Here is a 19,274-nt window from a genome sequence, read left to right as displayed (position 1 = left end):
AAACTAATATCATCTCTTAGCCATATGCTCCTAGCATGCTGAAGATGCTTAACCCTACTCAGTCCCTTTGTGAAGGGATCTGCCCGGTTCTCATCTGATGATACCCTCTTAGCCACGAGGATTCCTTCTTCTATTCGATGTCTGATGAAATGATATTTTCTGTCGATGTGCCTGGATCTCCCATGATCCCTTGGTTCCTTTGCTAAGGTAACTGCACTCTCACTATCACAGAAAATTTCCATGGGCTCTTTAATAGCTGGTACAACTCCAAGGTCTCCGAAGAAGTTCCTTAGCCATATAGCCTCCTTTGCTGCTTCACTTGCTGCTATATACTCTGAATCACAAGTGGAATCAGCCACTGTATCTTGCTTGGAACTTTTCCAAGTAATTGTCCCTCCATTTAGGGTAAAGATCCAGTCCGACTGAGAGCGGGCATTATCCCTATCAGTCTGAAAGCTAGCATCACTATACCCGACTACTTTCAAGTCATCACTCCCACCAAGGGTAAGGACCCAGTCCTTAGTCCTTCGCAGGTACTTAAGAATATTCTTTACTACAGTCCAGTGAGCCTTGCCAGGATTACTCTGATATATGCTAAACATGCTTAAAGCAAAAGCAACATCAGGACGAGTACAAGTCATAGCATACATGATCGAGCCTACAACGAAAGCATATGGGACTCCACTCATCTCAGCTATCTCTTCATCTGTACTCGGGCTCTGAGTTTTACTCAGTCTGGCATTACATTGAATAGGTAAATCTCCTTTCTTGAAATTTTCCATACTGAACCTCTTTAGTACTTTGTCCAAGTAGGTACTCTGACTAAGTCCAATTAATCTTTTACTCATGTTTCTCAAAATCTTTATCCCAAGGATATAGGCATCTTCTCCTAGGTCTTTCATAGTGAAACACTTCCCAAGCTAGGATTTCACTTCCTGCAAGGTTGGGATGTCGTTTCCTATGAGCAGTATATCATCCACATACACTACCAAAAAAACTAACTATACTCCCACTAGCCTTGACATATATACAAGATTCATCTTCACATCTCGAAAATCCAAACTCTTTGACTTTCTCATTGAAGCAAAGATTCCATATGTGAGGTGCTTGTTTCAATCCATATATGGATTTTTCAAGCTTACACACCCTATTAAGGTATTCTGTACTTACAAAACCCTCTAGATGAACCATGTAAGCATCCTCAGCCAACTTTCCATTAAGGAAAACGGTTTTGACATCCATTTGCCATATTTCATAGTCATGAAATGCAACAATGGCTAACAGAACCCTAATAGACTTAATCTTGGCAACTGGTGCGAAGGTCTCATCATAATCAACTCCCGGAGTTTGTGAATAACCCTTTGCAACCAATCGTGCCTTATAAGTGTGTACATTACCATCCATGTCGGTCTTCTTCTTGAAGATCCATTTGCACCTCACTGTCTTACGACCTGGTACATTTTCAACCAAGTTCCAAACTTGATTGTCATACATGGATTGTATCTCGCTATCCATAGCCTCTTTCCATTTAGCAGACTCAGGGCCTACCATGGCTACCGTGTAGCTGTTAGGCTCTTCCAGATTTATCAGTGTATTATCACTGATAATGGTATCACCTTCTGCAGCAATATGGAAACCATAATAATGCTTAGGTGCATTCCTCACTTTGGTGGAACGCCTCAGAGGTATGGACTCATCAGTCGGCTCAACATGAGTTTCCTCTTCAGGTTGAGGGCTAGGCTTTGAGGTTCCTTCACCGCTTGACTCTTGAATTTCTTCAAGGTCAACTTGCCTCCCACTGTCTCCTTGGCTTATGATTTCTCTCTCTCGAAAGACTCCTCTTCTTGCTACAAAGACCAGATTGTCACTAGGTCTGTAGAAGATATAACCAAAATATTTATGTGGGTAACCGATGAAAATACACCTCTCACTTCGAGGTTCGAGCTTTTCGTGAGTCTCGCGTCTCACGAAAGCCTCACAAATCCAAACCTTGATGTGGTCTAGATTTAGAACTTTTCCAGTCCACATCTCGTGAGGTGTTTTGGCAACCTTCTTTGTAGGGACTACATTAAGGATATGGGCAGTAGTCTCTAAGGCATACCCCCAAAATGAGATTGGTAGTGAAACTCGACTCATCATGGAATGAGCCATGACCAACAAGGTTCGATTGTGCCTCTCAGCTACACCATTCAATTGTGGTGTTCTGGGAGGTGTCAATTGTGAGACTATCCCACATTCCTTAAGATAGTCAAGGAACTCGATACTAAGATACGCACCACCTCGATCGGATCAAAGCATCTTAATGTTCCTGCCCAACTGATTCTCCACTTCTTTCTTAAACTCTTTGAATTAATCAAAGGTTTCCGACTTATGTTTGATTAAGTAGACATATCCATATCTACTAAAATCATCAATAAAAGTCACATAGAAGCGATTAGCATCTCTAGTGGCAATTCTGAAGGGTCCACACACATCTGTGTGTATGAGATCCAACAAACCTTCACCCCTAGCACAAGTTCCAGTAAAAGGTGACTTTGTCATTTTTCCAAGTAGACAAGATTCACAACTATCATCCGACTTTAGGTCGAATGATTCCAAGACTCCATCCTTTTGGAGTTGGCCAATGCGTTTATTGCTTACATGTCCAAAATGACAATGCCATAAAGATGATTTATCTAAGCTAGTGGAAGAATCGATACACAATACATTATTTCCTAAGTTATCTACAACCGATACAGTTTCATACACACCATCACAAGGTAATGCTTTAAAATAAATAACACTATTATAGAAAGCATCAATACCACCACTTTTATTATCAAAATAAAAGGTGAAACCTTGTTTATACAATGCATGAAAGGAAATAACATTTCTTGTCATTCTGGCGAATAAAAACATTTATTCAAGTCTAATGTAAACCCACTATCTAATAACAAGGAATAAACTCCAATCTTGGTGACAGGTAAAACTTTCCTATTCGCCATGATTAGGTTTATCTTTCCATGCTCCAAATCCTCACTTCTTCTTAGTCCCTGCAGATCATAACATATCTTAATTCCACAACCTGTATCAAGGACACAAGACTTAGAATGAGGTGAGTTATTAGACAATATAATGTATATACTTGAATGGTTGGGTTTTACTTTCCCATCCTTATGATCTTGCTGGTATTTAGGGTAGTTTTGCTTCCAGTGCGACTTTTCATGGCAATAGAAGCATTCAGCCTCATTAGGATTAGTAGAAGGAGTGACAAAACCTTTCTTGGTTTTTCTTGAAGAGGAGCCTTCAAGGGTTTTACCCTTGGTACCCTTAGAAGGGTTCTTTCTCTTCTTACCTTTGCCATGCCCGATTGCCAAGACATTGGCTGCAGTAGGAGTAGGAGGAGTAGTAACACCCGACTTACCCTTAAGACTACTTTCTGTAGTCTTTAAGAGTCCTTGAAGTTTACTAAGTGTAACTTCTTCCTTATTCATGTGGTATGCCTTTCTAAATTGATCATAACATGAAGCTAAGGAGTGCAAAATGATATCTATTGCTAACTCCTTAGGAAAGTCAACATTCAGTTTCTTCAAGCGATCCACAAATCTTTGCATTTTCTGCATGTGGGTCGTGAGGGACTCATTGCCCTTCATTTGGGTGGTTATCATGGAGGAGATTATTTCATACCTCTCTTGATGAGCACTTTGATGGTATCGGTCCATGAAGTCCATGTGCATCTCAAAAGGGTAATTGTCCTCATAGGACTTTTGGAGATCAACTGTCATTGTAGCAGTCATGATACATGTTACTTTGGTAGCATCCCTTTCATGTGCTTGAAATGCAGCAATCTCCTCTGGGGTAGCAGTTGACTCATCAATCTCCTTAGGCTCCCTATCAAGGACATGTTTTTTCTCCTCATAGCGAGTGACCATCCTGATGTTTCTGATCCAATCCATAAAATTGGATCCATCAAAGATGACTCTCCCACAAAGGTTCATGAGAGAGAAGGAGCCAGTAGGTTTTGATCCAGAAGCATTATTTTTGGAAGATATCTGAAATGAAAGAATAAGTTTAGATTAGATTTCAGGATAGTCCTTAATAAAGCACCCAAATGCTATATTGAGGCTAGGACCCAACATAATATTTTATAACTTAGAAGAGGGATGCTGTAATCCAACATATAAAATATTTGAAGGTAGGTGAATGACGATTCACCAATTTCCACCATAAAACGGAATAAATCTTATTATGTTTTAATTGGTTTAGAAATTCCTAGGTTCTTTGAGATTCATTGAACTTTTCAATGGCATGTTTCAATCTCGAGTGTGCCCTTTAATTTTTGTGACTGGGGTGCCGAGGATCACAAAACAAGGTGTGAAGTAACCATGCAAATTACTTGGTACACTTAATGTATTACCCCTCAATCGAAGTACCGGTTAACCACACACGCTCCAACGATACTATGATAAACATTAAGTCACCCTTTTCCTACCTTGATAAGTCCAAGTTAGTGTGTCGGTTAACTACACACGCTCCACTAACGACTTAATCAAAGTGCAAAGTGTAATTTCATGGATTAGCACCTTATTCACATTTTCCTAAAGTAACTAAGATTGGGAATTAATAAAAGTTTAGTTACTTCAGTATTTTCATAATACTTATTATGAGAATTATAGTCATTGTTCTACCTTTTTAGCTAACGACCCTCCACCAATAAAGGAAGCGGTGGGTGAGAATAGACACCCATTAAGTTACCATTTTATAGACCACAACCTTATACCCCCCTTATAGACCAGCTTCGTGAATGAGGCCTACTATTGGTAAAAAATGACTTTTATCTTATACATATATAATCATTATTCACTTATAATATTATAAAGTATAAGGTTGAATTTTAATATTTAAAATTCTACGGGTTGGAACTAAAGTTTTAATTATGACTTTATTTGTTCCAAAACTTGAGGGAAAGTTTTGTAAACTTTCAAAACTTTTCATTTCTCATAACTTATGATTTTATTAGAGTATTAAAATGAAGACTCTTCATTTTCATAACTCTTGTGTTCTTTTAATGTTTTGATTCAAGTGTGACTCTTGGTTTTCCATAACTTGAGGACAAGTTATGGAATCCATTAAAACACATAATGATCAAGAATTAACTAACATGGAGGTTACAAATAATTCCTATGATCATCTAAATTCATAAGTTCAAGAACATGATTATGAAGAATTTCAAGAATCATAATAAACTTATATAAAACTTGTAATTTTTTATAATAGCAATTGTAAATGGATTAGCATAAACATTATACCAACTAAAACAAGTTTTAAAACACCAAAACAATTTAGGGTAATGTTTCTAGTCCATTTCTAGCAGCATAACTCGAAAATCTGGACACTGTAGCCTATACTCGTCGAGTGCATGAACAGACTCAACGAGTAGCATGCATTTCTTCATGGACTCATCGAGTTCATACGTGCAGTGAACAAAAAAAAAATCGTTTTTCAGCTATTTTGCATCAAGTATCAGACAAACAAGCCTAGGCTCTGATACCACTGTTAGGTTTTGAGCATTCTAACACTCCTATGGTGTACATGCAACCCTAGAAACCTTGGATCTATGTTTGACTAAGATACATGCAAAATGATTTTCCAAGGTTCATAATCCTATCTAGCATACATGGGGATCTTATATGCTAATAGTTAGTAAGAATTACACACCTCTTTGTAGCTTGGATTCCTTTGAAACCTTGTGAGCCTAGCACCTCAAGTTTGATGCCTCAAATGCTTCACACAACACCAAGTACACTTGGAATAAACTCTAAGAGAATAAGAACACTTGGATTTTTGGCTAGCCTTCTTTGATTCACTCTAGTGGCCGAAAATGGTGAAGAATAGCTTCTTTATCTAGTATGTTACAATTATGGTTACACCATGTAAACCCTAATTGTCATGACCTTTCATTTCCATGACCCATGGGTTATGTAACCCCCATGGAGCATCTTATGGGTTTAACCCACCTTGATAATCTATGGAGCCTTGGCCCATTATATAAGTTATGGATGATTGACACAATCAACCCATATATTTAATTAGTCTTCTTTTGATCACATAATTAATTCTAAATTAATTAGTGATCAATACTAACTAAATATTATTAATCTTATTATTAATATATTAATACTTATAATATATTAATAAACCATAAGTGTCTTATTTGTCTCATTTAGTCTATCCAAGTGCATGATGCCATGCAACCCAAATGAACCATGTCAGGTCGGGTCAAGTACATACCAAATATAGTTATGCACTTAGAGACTATATCCAACAGTTTTCTCATTGTATCAATGGGTAGAAGGTACCAAGGCCGACCCATTATGTGTCACAATTGTATGAAAGATCAGGATCTGGCCCCTAACAACTGTATGAAAGACCAAGATCTGACTGTTACAATAGTACGAAAGACTTGGATCTGACCCTTGGTAATTGTATGTAAGACTGAGATTTGGCCCTCGGCATGAAATTATATGTAAGACTATGATTCATCCAACACATTAAGGTTTTGTTTACAGTTTTTATTTATGGTTTCAGGTTCTTCCAGTACTAAAGGGAAGGCCCGACGTGATGATAGAGCATTCGTTCCCATTATTTCCGCATTTATGATATTATACTCTAATGATTTGACATTTATACTATATGCTGATTTTTGGAACAAATTGATATCTGAAATTCTTGTTTTAAAAGTGAAAAAAAAAAATCATGGTTTTTGCGATGTTACAGAAGCTTCAGATGTCACAATATCGCAACTAGCTGACTAACTTTTATCGAGCTAATTTTATTGAGAAATGTTCACTTACATATCTCTAGATTAATTTTAAAAAATTAATCGATTTCTTGCAATAAAATATGAAAGTGATAATCATATAGGTATTCTTAAACACTAAGGGGCTGTTTGAGACTCATCTGGCCCAAACCGAGTCAGATGAACAACTTTCTAGGTCAAATGTGTTGTGTTTGATAGGAGTTGTCTCGATCAGCTTGTGTGGCCCAAATAGATGTCTCGCTCAGATCTGAAAATGTTGCTGACTCACCCAAAAGACCATCCTACCCTCTAATAATTTTCTCGCGACCTAAAAATAACGCGTCCAAAATCAGACGCCTCCTCCACCTCCATCGAACAACTCCCTCCCTGTCGCTGCCATCTCCGTTTTGATCTCCTCCTTCCTTTAGTCGGATCTTCTTCTTCTACAGCAGGTTAGCTCCCTCTCTATCGCTACCCTCTAATTTATGCATCAATTGAATTTGATTTTCTATCCTAGGTTGAATTTCTACATCAATTGCATCAATCAGAAGCCTTTTAGGTGTCATGATTCCTCTTGGGCCATATTCATGCCACTCCCACTCGTCTAGTTCTGGCCCAATGAATTCATACATCATCAAACAAAATCATAAGTTTATAGTCAATTGATATGTTTGATAAGCTTACAAAAAAATAATATCGTTATTTGCAATAAAATGATTTAGAAGACTGTAAGCATTTTAATAAATGTTAGAACAAAGTTCTTTTAGGATCGTATGATTCTAACCACGATATTAAATAAGAGCGTAATAAAGAACACAAGTATTGCTCTGAATATGTCGAATGATTAATGCAATAACACCTCAAAAGAGCTCAATAAAGAACTTCAATCTGTAGAGGCGTTTAGGGTTACAAGAATCAATGTAATGAACAACTTGTTAATATACGCATACATGCATATATATATATATATATATATATATATATATATACACTATAACCCTAACAATTAATCTAGATAACAACGAAACTAATCTAGATAGACACGGATGGACAGGCCCAATCCGGATACAAAATAAAAAGCCCAAGACGCAACACAAATATACTCAACAATCTCCCCCTTTGCGTCCTTGGAGCAGAAACTTCATTCCTTTTTAACTGCAGAAGGCTTCTTCACTGTTTTAAACACCTTCGGTATAATGGCCAAAATATGATGTCGAAACGTAATATACCACCGAAGCATGTCTGTAAAATTCTTCTTGTCAGCCGCCGAGTTCTGCTTGCATCGACATATGATATTGATGATATGCTCCAAACAATCTGTTGAAAACATATGCTTATCGACCAAAGCAAACAGAAACTTGTGTCTATCACCTTTAGTGAACATAACTGTCAGATTTGTTGAATCTATCTGCCCCAATTTCATTCTGTTTATGTCACCAGGCTTAGATGTCGGCTTCACAGTAGGCTTCTTGTTCATAACCTTTGCTATCTCCTGATCCATGGTTGCAAGCTCATGAATATAGGAGGCCAACATTCTTTTAAGATGTTCAAGAATCGACTCATACTCCCTAAGATTAGAGAGCAGAATGTTGTATAGCAGAATCCAATCATGCGGATTAAGGTTAGGAAGATCTGCCAGAGAGATAAAAGACTCCGTGTTTGCTGAACCACGGTTGATATTGAAATTGACATTGATGAATCTCCCTGCAGATGAAGGTTTCAGTACCTTGACTTTAGTAATCTTCTGTGCACTCCATGTCAAGTACTGCGGTTGACCATTCTTCAAGTAAAAATCAATTAGCTCCCTATCAACCTTAGGATGTGGATATGGAACCTCAGCAGTTGCCTCAAAGAAGTGGAATGTAAATGCTTTTCTGGTGATAGGCATGTCAAACTGCGAGTCTTTGGAGTTATCACAGTCAAACGAAGCAACTGGTTCCAACCAATAGACAGAAGGAAACTCAATCGCTTGATTGATAAGTGTATCTCTATTCCACACCGGAAATAGAGCCTTCTTGCATTGCAAGGCATCTTCATCTTCCTTGTTCTTCCTCTCCCTTTCTTCCGCTTCTCTAGCCACTTGCATTGTCTCATCAAGCTCTCTGTCTCTCTTCTTTCTCTTGAGAGCATTAGCAATTGTTTCTTCTTCTGTATCACTATCGCTTTCAACATGAATCTCTTTTTACTTTAACTGAGAACCAGAAACCGAAGCTAAACTAACCTTCGGTTCTGTCTTGACTTGTTGTGCACTACCCACTCCCCCTTGTTTTGGATGTATGTATCCCTCCAAAACACCCTTCATCTCGCTAAGAATTGCAATAGCAGGGAGGAGTTTGGATTGAAGATTCTTCCGAATGGTTAAAGTTAAAATTGGATCATGAGCTTCAAGCAGATTGGTTAGCATATCCTTGACATCTCCTGCACAACTTTTGTACACATCCCTTTGAGTTTTTAACAACGAAATTTCCTTCTCTGCCTAGGCTAGCTGCACTTTCTGTACATTAATAGTGGCTTGTTGTTTAACCAGCTCTTCCTTCAAAGTACTCTCAGTGGCCAGATTAGTAGCAAGAGCATCAAAACGAGAATCCACAGATTTTAAGAAGGAAGTGGTTTCTATTTTGAGCTCAGTACGAACAACCTAAAATTTAGCAGTTTCATTGTGAAGAGTGGCACCATAATTGGAGGATTAGGTTGGTGAAGTTGGTATGTTGATAATTGGAGGTTCAGTCACAGTAGTAGCCCCTGTATCAGATACATTGACTTCAACTGTGGATTTGGGAATGGTAGTGGTTGTTGATTCGGTTACGAGTGGAGTAGACAAGGGTATAGTAGAGATAGGATCTTAAGTAATTGGTGATGAAGTTGGCAGAGTTGTTGTTTGAGTGATAATGGGTGGAGTGACAGTAGGAGCAGAAAGTTGAACTGTCTGTTTCGGTGATGGAGGTTGAGTTGGAATTGTGGTTTGTTTTGGAGATTCTGGTGGAGTAGGAGAATGTGGAGGAGTGGGCTCTCAGGGCGAGACATGGTGAACCTCTTCTTCCTCAGTTTGCTCATCAGCAGGATCTGTTCTTGGAGGAGTGTTCTCCCTGGGTCGACGAGCCATCTTCTTTTATCTTCTTCTGTTTCGGTTGAGAAGAGTCTCCTTCACCAGATTTACGTTTAGAGGACTTGGCCTTGGGTTCATCAGGATCCTATTTCTTTGTAACTCTCTTTCCTCTATTGGCAGGCTTCTCCAATGCATCCAATGAAGCTTGCTGCTTAGGAGATAGAACTCTCGGTCCAATAGGAGGAAGTTTCCTATAATCCGCCAAAACGTTGCTCTGTTCCGAAACACACCTATACATCATTTCAGGAATCATTCCATAATGAAGAAACTTACGTGGATCAGAAATAATAATCTTCTTTGTATGGAATGTGGCAATAGTAGCAAGGAGAGCATCCTTCATGATTGGAATCTCCAATGAATCAATGGCCTTCCTGGTAATCAAGGTCCAAAAATGCCCACATGATATTTCTGAATGGCGTGTTGAAGTATTAAGACTCTGCACCACTTGAGACCAGATTATGGAGCCATAATCAAGATTGATCCCATTGTAGAGGCTGTAAAGAAGAGCAAGAAAACCTTTGTTGGTAGTATCGGAACCACCATTGCGTTCTGCCAAACCCTTAATCAACAGAGTGAGCAAGCCATTCCATTGAGATGGTAAGCAGGATTTCTTCACTTTTGTAATCGTCGTGAGCACATCAGTATACCCCATCTCGTAAATCATTGAGAACAACTGTGATGTCGTGATAAAATCTAGCGAGATGATTGAAGAATCGACTGCAAGGCCCAAAATCGAACAAAACTTCACTTTTGAAATCGAAGATTTCTTGTTGTGGATGGTAAAATAGATGCGATCCTTGTTCTTGTCATAAGTTGCTGAGGAATAAACCTGTGATAATAGCGACAATGGAACGGCTTCAACCTGGGTTAGGGCCAAAACCAGGGGAAATATTTTAAACATTCCACAACCTGTAGCATATATGAATCATATAAGAACGGACTAAGTTCAATGATCATGTTTTGGTTGGGTTTAATGGTGAGCAAAGAAGATGATGCCGTCTGATCATGTGCTGAAGAAGAAGTCGCCATTGATGAGTGAAGAAGAAGATGAACAGTGTTTACTTGTTGTTTATGTTGAGAGAATTGAGAGTTGGTAAATGACAAATAAAACGTTCAATCCTTTATATACCATTGCCTGGAGAGAGAAAATCGTGATGATGAGGTTGCTAAAACGTCGCCTGAAAAAGCGTGATGTGACAGTGTGGTTACTCCCAGGAATACATCAGCACGCATGGGTTTGGAAACCGATCAAATTCACGTGCCTAAATCTTATCTTTAATTGGCGTTTGAAATTCCAAATAGCCCCTTGTTTGGTTACAATGGATAACCAAAACTCATACCAACCAGTAACTAGAATGTTGGAAAATAAAATTTTCGTGCATAAGTGTGATAAAGATAAAGAAATAAATCAAATGTGTATGGGAAGTGAGAGATGTCTTATTATTAGACAGAAAGCAGAGGATTCCGGGCAAGAATCACTTCCTTCAAAGTCAAGAGATACTTGAAGTGCTTGTGTGGTTTCCCGAAAAATACGATCAATTGTTTGTTAATAAAACATTGAAAGGCTTCTTTTAATCATGGGCTTAGGGTAGCTTGTCTTCAACCGAACTTCGAGTTTTAACATAAAACCGATCGTTGGAAGAAGTACCCGTGAGACCGATGTGATCTGTTGAACTGGTAGGTGGGATATCTTATTTTTGTGACTATATAGGAATCAGAAATCTCAAAAAAAAAATAAATAAATTGGATCTTTTTGGGAAGAAATGCCTTGGCTGTAGACAATTTCATAAAAGATCACACAAAAATAAAAAGAGATTTCCTTAGGTAACCAGTAGGTTCTTGAATATATAATTCACCGTCAATTCATTTTTGGGGTCGGATATTGGGTTTCACTCAGCACGTGGTAAACGTATCTAAGATCACAAACACAGATGTTGTGTAACCATAAACCTCAGTGGTAAAGACCGAGAGTCTCGAGGGTTACATTGGTGAACCGAAAGTAGATGGAGAATATAAGGAGGTGGCTTAAGGATCGAATGTACTTTCTGCTAGATAATCCTGATAGAGTAGAGAAACTCTTAACTCATATGAGAAGAGTAAGGTAGCTCTAGACCGAGTAGCATAAATTAGCCTGATTTGGAAGAAACGATAGGTATAGATCGAATCATTAAGGCCTACTCAAGATCGTAGAGGCTTAAGACAACATGCAGCATCATGCTTCTAGGGACCCTTAACTAGTTCATTTTTGAAATTGAATCATACCTGCCTTAGATCCACAGTCGGTTATACTTGTATTCATATCAACAAACAAACCAAACAAACAATCGAGACAGATAAAACTTAGAGAAAGTTTTGAATTTTTCTGTAAAAATAATACTAAAAACAGAAATATAAAATGTTTTTGGATTTTTGAAGTTTTCCTGAAAAAGAATAAAAACAGAAAGATAAAATATTTTTGGATTTTTGAAATTTTCTGAAAAAGAATAAAAACAGAAAGATAAAATATTTTTTTTTGGATTTTTGAAATTTTCTGAAAAAGAATAAAAACAGAAAGATAAAATAATTAAGTTCAAAGCAAAAGAAAGATATGCACAAAATATACAACCGAAACCCTATCTTTTAATGAGTGAAGCGAAATAGACCGATCATTTGGTTCATTTTTGTTCCAGAAAATTACGGAGTCGAGATAGACAGAGCGGTCTATCCATTTCTGTTCCCTAAAATTCAAGAGCCGAAATAGACCGAGCGGTCTGTCCATTTCGGTTGTCTAATTTTTAATGAGAGATTTGAGGATTTGGTACCAACTCTCTTTCCATCATGCCCAAGCCTTGTAAGATTTTGTTAAAGGTTGCTTCGGGTAAGGCTTTAGTAAAGATGTCAGCCAGTTGATCAGCAGATCGAACAAAGTGTACTTCCATGTTTCTGTCTTCTACATGATCCTTGATGAAATGATACCTAAGTGCAATGTGCTTGGTTTTTGAGTTTTGCACTGGATTATGACAAATCCTAATTGCACTTTTAGAGTCGCAATAGAGAGGAATCTTTTTCATACTAAGCCCATAATCTTTTAATTGACTTTGAATCCAAACCACTTGTGAGGTACAAGATGCAACAGCAATGTATTCAGCTTCGGCTGTGGATAAGGAAACACAGGTTTGTTTCTTGGATTGCCAACTAACAAGTTTTCTGTCAAGAAATTGGCATCCCCCTGTAGTACTCTTTCTGTCCAGTCCACATCCTCCTAGATCAGCATCAGAAAAGGCTTGAATGAAGAATCAAGATCTTGCAGGATACCAGAGACCGAGAGATGAAGTTTTCTTTAGATATCGAAAAATGTTCTTCACAGCAAGCATGTGAGGTTCTCTTGGATTGGCTTGAAACCTGGCACAGTAACAAACAGAAAACATAATATTTGGTCTACTAGCTGTTAGATACATAAGGGACCCTATCATTTGACGATAAAATGTTATGTCCACAACAGGTTTCTCCAGAGATGGGGTTAGCTTAGTGCCAAATGCCATAGGAACCTTCACTTTTAAATCACCCTTCATTCCAAATTTTGTCAGTAAGTTCTTGGTGTATGCCTCCTGGTTTATAAAGATACCTTCCGGTCCCTGTCTAATATTCAAACCAAGGAATAAGTTAATTGGACCCATTGTGCTCATTTCAAATTTAGTCTCCATCAACTTCCGGAATTCAGCTGTTAAGCTAGGATTCGTGGAGTCGAAGATGATATCATCAACATAAATCTAAACAATCATCAAATGTTCTCCTTCCATCTTACGAAAGAAGGTTGGGTCAACCGAACCTTGTTTAAATTTTGACATTTTTAAGAAGCGAGTTAGCGTTTCATACCAGGCTCTCAGTGCTTGTTTTAGCCCATAGACAGCTTTATCCAGTACATAGCAATGATCAGGGTATTTTTCATTCACAAAACCAGGCGGTTTCTCGACATAGACGGTTTCTTCTAATTCTCCGTTCAAGAAAGCGTATTTGACATCCATTTGGAAAACTTTGAAGTTCTTGTGAGCAGCATATGCAAGAAAGATTCTAACATATTCCAACCTTGCTACTGGAGCAAAGGTTTCTTCATAATCTATCCCTTCTTCTTGACAATAACCTTTTACTACCAACCGAGCCTTGTTACGAATGACATTCCCCTCTTGGTCCAGCTTATTTCTAAACACCCATTTCAGCCCAACAACAGAGGCATCTTTCGGTGTAGGAATCAATCTCCAAACTCTATTGTGTTCGAACTCATGGAGCTCATCCTGCATTGCTTGAACCCAATCAGAATGATCAAGTGCAGCATTTACAGTTTTCGGCTCAATTTTGGAGATAAACGAATTAAACATACAAAATTCTACTTTAGAGAATAATGCAGTTTGTTTCACCTTCAGTTGAGACCGAGTAAGAACACTTTCGGAAGTTTCACCAATAATTTTCTCTTTGGGATGGTCCTTTGTCCATTTTACTAATGGAGGATAGCTTGGATCATATTCTGGATTCAATTCAGCTTCTACTTCTATTTCAACATCTGACTGATCACCTTCACCTTCATCAGTAGAACTATCACTTGCTTTCTCCTTCTCCCCCTCGACTGGCGAAGTGAAATCTCTGTTAGCATCAGAGTCTGCATTGCTTGTGGAAGTGGGTGTCTCCCCCTTGATTGGACTTTCACTTGTTAGTTTTGGATCAGTTGTCTCTCTATCATCTGAACTTTTAGATGGTGGGGATGAACTTGGATTCTCCCCCTCAACAGAAACTTCAGTTGTCTTTGAAGTGGTTGAGCTCTCCCCCTGGAACGTTGAACCTTTGTTTGGAGAGCCGTTTGATGACTTAGGACTTGGTGGTTTGCTTTCCATATATTTACTGGCTTCGTTTATGACCTTCTTGAGATTATCTACTTTGTTGTCTGCTGCTGTTGCCTCTGAATGAATTGTTTTTCGTGTTCATCGAATAGCCGAATGTATTCTTCAAACAGGCTGGATATTGGAACCGAGACCTATCCAGATTCTGGGAATATGTCTCCTGAAGCACTTTCAGTTCTTTGAGCCTTCTTCATATAATTTTCATCAAAGGTGACATAATAAGTTTCTTCAATTTTTCTGGAATGCTTATTCAACACCATGTATGGTTTTGATGATAGAGAGTAACCCATAAATATGCCCTCATCAGCTTTAACATCAAACTTATTGTGGTTCTCTTTAGAATTCAAAATAAAGCACCTTGAACCGAAAATATGGAAAAATTTTACGTTCGGTTTCTTATTGTTTAAGATCTCATAATGAGTTATGGAGAATCTCTTGTTGAGCAAAGACCAATTTTGAGTATAGCAAGCAGCAGCAATGGCATCAGCCTAGAAGTATAAAGGTAGGGAAGCGTAACTGAGCATGGTTCTGGCTGCTTCATATAACGAGCGGTTTCGTCTTTCAACAATCCCATTTTGTTGTGGTGTATAAGGGGCCGAAAAAATGTGAGTTATCCCCTTATCAGCCAGAAAGTCTTCAAAATCTTTTTTCTTGAATTCCAGTCCATTGTCACTTCTGATGTTTCTGACTGTCTTCCTTAATTTCATTTCCACTTGCTTGATGAACACCTTCAGCTTGGGAGTTGCATCTGATTTCTGTTTAAGAAAGAAAACCTAAGTGAAGCGTGAAAAGTCATCTACAATAACAAGAATTTACTTACTTCCACCGATACTTTCTATAGCAGAAGGTCCACACAAATCAATGTGTAACAGTTCAAGTGCTTCCACTATCTTAGTATTGATGCGTGTAGGGTGGCTTCTTCTGCTCTGCTTACCCATCTCACAGGCTGTACATAAATGCTCCTTATCGAACTTTAGAAGAGGAAGGCCTCGAACGTGATCACCAATCACTAATTTGTTGATATCTTTGAAATTTAGGTGTGATAGACGCCGATGCCATAACCAGCTTTCATCAGTGTTTGCCTTTGACAGCATACAAATAGTTGGTGTCCCTCGAATTGGATTAAGATTCAGAAGGTACATCTCTCCTTTTCGCGCAAATTTCAGCAGAAACTTCTTAGATTGTTTTTCAATTATCTCAGACCCCTCATCATCGAATGATACCTTCAAACCTGTGCCCACAACTAATTGTGATACACTGATGAGATTGTGCTGCAATCCCTCTACATAAGCCACCTTTCTGATTGAGAAGTCTCCATTAGTTATCATGCCGTATCATTTGATTGTTCCATAGGAATTGTTTCCAAACTTCACAGACCCACCATCTTTCAGGGACCGAAACTCCCTTAGCTCCTCCTTCCTCCCTGTCATGTGACGCGAGCAACCACTGTCTATATACCATTCGTTGTCAAACTGCTCGTCACTGATTACCTGCAAATTCAAGCCGATTTAGGAACCCAAAGTTTCTTGGGTCCTGGTGAGTTTTTCATAGAGAAAGGAATAACAATAAAAGCATCAACCAAATAATTTCGTTTAATAAGAGTGGTTTGATCTTTTCTTTTAATGGTATACACCTTGATTTTTGATTTATCTTCTTTAAATTTTAGTGTATCATTTGGTGTTGCTTGTGATGGTTTAGTGTTTTTCGTTTGCTTCCTAGGTTTAGTGGAGGATTTCTTATTTTCCTTCTCAGCGTCTGATACCAACTTCCCTTTTCCTTTGATGTCCTTTAAAGAATTTGTTTCATCTTGGGACTTGGAGGATCCATAACTAGGATTAGAACCAAATCTGGGTTTAGGACCGAATCTGGATCGAGGACCGAATCTGGGTTTAGGACCGAAACTAGGTCTAGGACCGAAACTGGGTCGAGGACCGAAAGTGGGTTCAGGACTGAGACTTGACTTTCGGTTCTGGGATTTGGAATAATAGGAATTTGGACTGAAATTTTCCTTTCCCTTGTCCATGGATTCTTTCCTGGGAGGCTCGTAGTTGGGATTTTGAGAATTCCAATGCCTTTCCCGTTCATTCAGATTCGTGGCGTATCTTTGATTTCTCAGGCGTTTCTGTTCAGCTAGCTCCTTCTGAGATTTGTGAACATTGAAGCTGGCCTTTGGTTTCTCCTTCTGAGTTACAGTTGTCTTACCTTCTATTTTAGATTCTGTACTCTTCTTAGTTGGAACTTTCGGTGCTTCCTCTCTCTTGAGTAGAACTTTTGGTTCTTCCCTTTTGATTGGAACATCAGGTTCAACCATTGGTTCTTCAGGAACATCTTTGGTTCCACTTGTGCTTGGAATATCGAAACTGGAGGGTTTGTTGATGGGTTCTAGTATGTATCTACCTTTGACTCTCCATGTGGCTTTCTCAGATAGTCCCACAGTCTCGTCTGCGTTATCAATAGGAGCAGACCAGAAATAGTCTTCGCATCCTTCAACGTTATCTTCATCAACTATTGTTCTTAATTCTGCCGTTTTCCTTTGAGTGACCCCAATCTTAGCATAAACCTGATTTGGCACAGTCTGAACCTTTTGATAGACCAAGGCTTTTTCCTTCAGTTTTGGTTTCTGTTCTTTTGATAGATGAGCAAACTCAACCGAGTTTTCTGATATAAGAGGTTTTTCACTCTCGGTTTCATTTTTCATAAACTTAGATCAATCAACTTCATCTTCTACTGAGATTTCACTCATCTCGCTTTCCGCATCGAATTCAGACGTATTATCTAAGTTTATTTTATTATCCTTAACAATTTTAGCATTTGACAGATCGAATGTTTGTATAGTTTCAGTTTTAATCTTTAGCCTATCATTTTCATCTAAGATATCTTTTAACATACTTTTATGTTCCTTAGAATCGATGAAAGTTTCTATCTTATCCAAACCTAGCCTATACGACATTGATGTTTCTTCAAAGGACACTTCTGATTCACATTCTGCTATAACTCCATCTTCTTTAAATTCAAGAAAGGGTAAAATCATCTTATGAATTTTCTTACCAATTTCACAATTTAAATGTAATTGAGCAATATTAGTATAAAGACGCTTAGCAATTAAACAGAAAACATTTCTTTGTTTTAATAACTTTAAATTGTCTCTTTGCAAATAAATACTTTCATCCCTAGCCCTAACTAACTCTGCTTCCTTAAGCTCAATCCAGATTCTCCTCTCCTCACTTTTTGAAGACACCCTGCCGAGTTGGTCAGTTAGGTTAGAATTTGCTAAGCAGGTTTGCATGAGGCTACTACTTAGGTTAGAAAATTTAAAGTTTAATTCGTTTAATTCTTCTTGATAATCAGCTTTTGAAATTTTAAGAGACTCAAGAATAGAATGTACCTTTTTGATCAATCGATCGCAGTCGTTGATCTTCTCACTCACCAACTTGGCCGCAAAACATTTGTTTTCTATCAGGTTCGACTACATATCTGCACTTTCGGTTGATGGACCAGTAGTGACGATAAACCACTTTCCACCTGAACCTTCATTGTTTGCCACATACGCCTTTCCATGAGGTGGTCTTCTAACCTCTTCATATTCAGAGTCGGTTGACCAGACTTCTACGCCACCGAACTCATCTTCCCCAGCATTCTCCTGTACGATTAAGACATTCATTGAGCTGTTGGATGCCTTTTTCTTCTTGACTTCTTCTAATTTGTGCATATCATACGCCTCATCATCTTCACCCTCTCTTTTCCCAGCCATCTTTCTCAACATGCAATCTTTGGCAAAATGGTTCTTGCCATGACAATAGTTGCAGTCGTATCCAGAGTCTCCTGCAAGCTTGTTCTCCTTTTTCTCTTCATCCTTTTGAGAGGAGACTTTTGGTTCATTCTTCATCTTCTCAGAACTATAACTTCCCTTCCAGTTTCGATTCTTGTTGACGGGAAATTTTCTCCTTGCGAATTTCTTTGGATTTGTGATCATCAAGGCATACTCCTCACTTGTAAGGTCGCACTCTGACATGTTTGACTCTTCTTCTTCTTCAACAATACTTTTTCCTTTAGAAACAAGAGCCAATGATCCCACACCAGAGACCACTTTCGCTTCCTTAGTTACAACACTTTCATGGGACTTTAGTATCCCTACTAGTTTCACCAGCGAGTACGATTTGAATTGTTTATGCGCCTTCACAGTGGAAACCACAACCATCCATTATGGTCGCAGCCCGTTCATGAACGTTACTTTCTGCTCGATCAGCTTCCTCTCTATCCCATGCTTGATCATCTTACTTAAGAGATGATTGAACCGATCAAAGGTCTGTACAAGCTTCTCTTCAGGTTTCTGTTCAAAAACTCCAAATTCTGATAGTAACAAAGTTTGAATGGAGTGTTCCAGATCTTCATCAGTTGAGTAAAGTTCCTTCAGCCTATCAAAGATCTCTTTAGCAGTTGTGCATGAACCTACAAGACAAAAGGTGTCAGATTGCAGGGCGAATATTATCATCTACATGGCTTTAACGTTACACAAGAT

Source organism: Lactuca saligna, chromosome 6, assembly GCF_052625555.1.
Source record: "Lactuca saligna cultivar CGN05327 chromosome 6, ASM5262555v1, whole genome shotgun sequence".
Classification (NCBI taxonomy): domain Eukaryota; kingdom Viridiplantae; phylum Streptophyta; class Magnoliopsida; order Asterales; family Asteraceae; genus Lactuca; species Lactuca saligna.
Note: the sequence above shows the minus strand (reverse complement) of the source record.